The sequence below is a fragment of the Glossina fuscipes genome, unplaced genomic scaffold (assembly GCF_014805625.2).
Source record: "Glossina fuscipes isolate IAEA_lab_2018 unplaced genomic scaffold, Yale_Gfus_2 2, whole genome shotgun sequence".
Taxonomy (NCBI): Eukaryota; Metazoa; Arthropoda; class Insecta; order Diptera; family Glossinidae; genus Glossina; species Glossina fuscipes.
The window spans coordinates 16319146-16325145 of record NW_023998416.1 but is presented as its reverse complement, the minus strand read 5'-3'; positions in this window follow the sequence as shown (position 1 = coordinate 16325145).

Here is a 6000-nt window from a genome sequence, read left to right as displayed (position 1 = left end):
ACAGGAACCTGTCAACCTGTCTGTAAGTTCGTACGTGGACGTTGCAGACTATGCAAATATTAATAATTAAAAAAAAAAAGAACTAAAATTATTCAATCTTATATGATTTTAATAAACACAGTTTCGAATGTTCAAATATAAATAAAGATAAATATGTGCATAAGCACTTAGAAGAATATAATATGTATAAGGATATAAGTACTGCAAAGGGTGAATACTTAGCGCATAAGGTTGATGTGAACTGTTCCCTAACAGCGATGTAAACGAATAAAGATAATTACGCTGCCATCAATAAAAACGAATACGAATATGCTAAAGAAACAAAATATTCCACATATTATTCACAAAGCTGCTTCAACTGCAATTATTTGCTTGCAATCTTTTTTTTTTAAAAATATCTTTTTTATTAATCGATTTTTTTATATATAATTTAGCAATTCGATTGTGCCGTATACGCTTTTCGATTGCCAAAACTTCATTCTCCCGTTGTCATATACTGACTGATCATGTGCCTAACTTTCTACTCTGGTTTCGACGATCTCCGTACAACGATCCATGATATTCCGGAAAAAAATTTGTTAATTGTTTACTTAAATTCAGGCATTTTTTAACGTTCAAAATATGAAACACAAAGGAAAAATAAATAAATAAAATATACTCGTATGAACAACTTGTACGAAGTTCATTTAATATAAGACCATGAACGTAGACTCTTTCTCAAGTCAATCATAACAAATATAAATTTTAGAGCAGCCGGAGTAATGCAACAAAAAAAGAGAATAAAACGTCGGTCATAATGTTTAAAATCTTCAATGACTAAACTTTTTTCTAGTGGTATCAGCGTACACGTAGAATTTGTGAGCAGAGGACGATCCGTCTACTTGTATTCCACATTCTCTTTTTTTTTATCTTCAAGAAATAAAAGATTTTTGTTTCTTCGGATTTACAAAATTAAACACTTTCTTTAATACACAATTACCTCGTATATACTGTGGAATTTTGGTAAACTGGGTGGAAGTGTTTTAAAAATTAAAAGTCTGCATTACGACGAATTAACGGATGAGATAGTTCTTCGCCTTTAGCCAATGCTTTCTTAACATTCGGTGTCTTACTAGTTTGCTCGTTTTTGACAGCTAAAGGATTAGACTTTACATTAGAATAACTTACATTTAGCCTGACTACCTCACTGCGACCGTTACATTGATATCCTCAAGAATATGTATGTTTTTATAATTTATATTTTTATATAGTCCACATTTTTATTAAGAGTTGACCGGCAAGTTAAGACGTCCGTTATTAGAATTGCCGGTAGCTTATATTCATTTCAATATAAGTGCATATCGGTAGAATACTGTTCATTTCTTTCCTTGTTTACCTTTGGTCGCATTTTAAGTCGGAAGTACATTTTTATCTCTTTAACGAGCAGAACCTCTTTCAAGTCTGATGCGGCTAATCGTATGGTGCCCTTAAACAAACGGCTATGTTATGAACTTTGATAGGTATTTGGGTTTTCTACACTCGCATTTAGCGTCATTTAGCAATAATGTAATGTTTTACTAAAGAACTGGTAATGGAAACATGTAACGACCTCGTATGATCAACAAGACTTCTGTTAGTACGTCATTATACAACATTATAAACGTTGCACTTAATTTCTTTCAATAGAGAAGAACATCAGCGACGGAAATAAAAGTCTGGCTAAACGGGTGACGGTCTTAAGCAATAGGCACTAGCTAAAGGAACTGCGCCTGCGTGGTCGCAAGCGCTAGATTTATTATCCAAAGTTTGCTTTCAAAATGATTATTTTATTCGGAAATTCTGTTTAATATGTGGTTCTGTGTGTGCGCAGATTTACGTGTTTGTTAATTGGATATTGTTTATTCTACAATATTTACAATAGTTATTTTGGATAAAAATATAATTGCCGAGTCGCCAATTTTATTATTTTCGTTTAATTGTGGATGCGATTTGATTAATTTCAAGTCAGATAATTATATGCCAGGATAGAATAAATAAACAAGGCAGGAATCGGTTATGGAAGTTTGGCACGTAGTGTGCACAGTGAGGTGTTTTAAATGGCTGTCTCCCCTGTAGGCCTACGCCATTATAAACTTAACATAAAACTATAATAACATTTACGGTAATGAATAAAGCCCCGCTTAATAATATAATATAGTATAAATATATAATATAGATGCGTATAGATAAAGTAAGAAGAATTACCCTTACTTTGCAGTTGTAACGTTTCTTTGTAACATGCGGCCTAGCCCTTGTTCGATCGAGCGGTGCCCTCGGTCCGGTATTCCGCATCACAAAGGAAACGTTAACTAATATTAAAAACAAAATAACAAAAAAAAAGGTCTTTTATTTACATTATATAATCCTGTAGTCTGTCCTGCACGTCGTCCGTTGGTCTTTTCTTCGTCGGTCGGTATCTGTCCAGAGTCACCCCACTTCCCCCCACGCGCGCACCCCGCATTCCCTCGCTACACTTTACTTAATGTTTACGAATACCTGGTTGTTGAGTGATGAAGCGCCAGCTCGAGATGTAACGCCGTCTTTAAAACAATTTGGTTAAGAAAAGAAACGATTGTTTAAAACAAAAACGCGCATTTTTTTAATTCTTCCTTTTTTTTATATCTTCGTTATACAATCGGCAAATAAAGCAACCGCTTGCTTGGACCGCTACCACTCGACTCTCTCCAGATAAGATCAAAAACTAACTGCCTGCAAAACTCTCCTTTCCTTTTTTTCCCTTTTTTTCCTTCTTCTTGCATAGCGGCAAGCCGCTATTTTTGTGATCACGCGATTTTGCATAATGGGATGCCGTTCTTACTACATTTTCGGCAACAACCGACCGACTGACACCCTACCCTAAATTTGTTCGCGTACGTTACACAGTTTTTCTTGCCCGATTTTCCTTGAATATTTGATTAGATAGAATTAGATAGAATTAGAATTTAAGTAAGAAATTTATTAATATATTTGCAAAATATTTGAATTATTTTAGTATCCAGACGCGTTCTGATCAATTAACTCTCTGATGTTTTTGCCTGTTAGCAGCGAGAAGAGTACGAATCCCAGTAAATTTATTCGATGCATCATGCCGCTAATGCATGATCCTGCTGTCTTAAAGAAGGCAATCCGTGCCACCACTGTAGCCTGCACGCCCTTGCCTATTCTCTGCTCCACCATGTGCTGGTCCATTGAACTTCATGGCTTTATAGGTCTGGTCGAACCCCTTCTTGACCTCTGATTTTGGGAACGCCGGCTTAAGATATTTACTGGTGATGGATAAGTTATTTACGCGGTCTTTCGCCGTTTTCTGACCCATCACCTCCTCGTAAAAGTTGTCCTCCTCTTTCTTCACGTCACGCAAGCAGTGACGGCAATTCAGCTGCTCATGTGTGCAGCCGCAGATATATTCTTTCATAATATTTACGTTGCAGTTTGCGCAGGTCTAGAAGGAAATCCTCTGTTGTTTGCAGTCCTTTTTTATATTTGAAAACCTGTAAGTTCCTTAGGCGATTGCACAATTGAAAGATTTCGACGACCGATTTGGTCCTCTTTTTTTTTTTTGATAGAGACATATTTATGAAGAATGCCTCGAGAAAGTCTTGGTTTTACCCTATGTGAAGCGAAAGTTGTGCCAGGTTAAGCCTTAGTCAACTCTTCTATTAATTTAGCGAAGTTTGTTGTGGTCATCTCTAAGGCAACGGCAGCGGAGACCTTCTTATATTTCAGCATTAGGTATTTGGTGACTTTTGTTAATTCCTGTTTTATCTTGTCCACATTTGGTGCCGTTATGTAGTTTCGGTGAAATATGTTAACGAAATTCGTTATTGCCTTGAACAATTCGCAGGTCCTCTTTGCGATTTCAGTGTCGCTTTGGAAAATCGTTAAATCTTCCATCAATTTGGTGAAATTTGCAATTGTTGTTTCGGTGGCAACGGCGAGCCCGTCCTTATTAAATGCTTTCAAAAAGTACTCGCTGATCTTCGCAAGTTTGCGTTTTAGTTCTTCCACATTTTGTTTTTGAGATAGTGGAGAGGGCGATCGCGATAATCGAAACAATATCGAACTAACATTGAAGTCATGATGGCGATGGGGCAGCTTCCGGGCGGAGTTTAGTAATACACGGGCTTAACTAAAGTTAGTAATAAGGGGGATACACAATTGGATAATTTCCCTGCTATTCTTTATTATTTTCTTTTTCCCTTTCCGCAAAATATAATAAAATGACACCTAAACACTTTCAGCGATTGAAATCAAAATCATTTGACAATTTTACGTTTGCACTGCTGTGTCTTGATCGCCTCATACTCGTGCACGCAACTCAACTTCAAAGCTCGCCGAAGTTATTGCTGCCAATTCGTCTCGATTTTTTTTGTCTATGGGTTTTTCTGCTTCTTAGGCGACTCCGTTGCTGTACTTCGGTCTGCATGGGCTCTAATGGGCATTCAAATACCCGTCATTGCTGTTGCATGTTCGCAGCAAGCACATTAATTCCTTGCCGTTTTTTAATTTTATATTAAATGTGTTTACTCATAAGAGTTTTCCAGAGCACTACACAATTACAATTTCGAGAAGAGTCTCTGCTCGGGCGCCACTTGTGAAGGCTAAATTTGCCCGACGTTGGTGCTGGGATGGCTCAGCGATCCCAGGTTGCCTTCCGCAAGAGATATATGCACGGTATTTCAAGTTCTTTATAATATTCATCGTATTTATTATTTCGTATTTCACTTCGAGTTAAAACTTATCTCCATATTTGTAGTTTAAAGCCTAACGAGACGTCTGGTGTCTCGTGACTCTCGCGACCGACTCGCCTAATTATTTTATCTTAACTTAACTAGACCTCGGTTTAAAGCTAATTCTACGTAACTAAGTAACTAAGCCGAAGTTGAAGTCCAGTTTGTGTAAGGGAGAGAAAAGTGAATTAGGGGAATCGAGAAAAGGCAGGGAAACGTTGCGGAACTATTGAGCGAACGAGAAAACCATAGAGAATAGAGAATACATCTGCTATTAAAACCTTAACAAAGGCAAGTGTACTTAACTAAATGACATTGTATTCATGTGAAATTCTGAACTTATGTTTGCAGGCTTCTGAAAGCCGTCGTAACACTACAAAAGTAGCCTTTTATGAAAGAAACTAAGGCATTCTGCGAAGATTCTATTTTATGGTAATATTCTGTTCTAAATGGCATTGAACCCATTTCAAGTAGAATTTTCAATAAATAAAAGTAAGTAAATTACATCGTTCTGAAATATATGTAGTATTTTCGAAAAACGCAATAAGCAATTTGCGATATCTTAAAAAGATATATTAATAGAGATATCGTAAAATGCCCATTGTCTTGTTCGGCTTATGCAATTGACTGGTGATAAGATGATATATTTTAACAATTTTTTTTTTGTTATTTTTTATGTTATGTTGTTATGATACATAAAGACAATGAAAATATCACATGTTTATTACAAAGTGAAATTTAATAGTGTATGTTAGATGTTAAGTACATCTAGATGCGTAATATATCTGCTTTAATTTAATTTATATAATTAATGAAAAAAAGAAGCAATTATATTTTTTTTAAATAAAATAGTATACCATGTACTCCATTTTAATTTTCTCTAAAAATTATACAGTGACTGTCAGTTTATATCATGCGAATTTAGCTTATAAATATATTGAATGCGATATTTTTTTTCAGTTCAAGAAACACTTTTCTCGCAGTTTCAATTTTTATGTGAAAGAAAATTTACACATGACAGATGACGCATGATATAAAAGACAGCGACTATATGCACGTTTGCTTAAATATGTTTTTATTATTAAAATGCACATGCGTAAATGTATGATAAAACAATCGACTTACCTCAGCTGTTATTTTTATTTTTACAATTTTATTTAATTACAAAAAATTGTTACTTATAATTTCGAAAATAAGAAAAACTAAAAATAAAATTGTACAAAGGTTTTATAAAGTAAAAAAAAATATATGT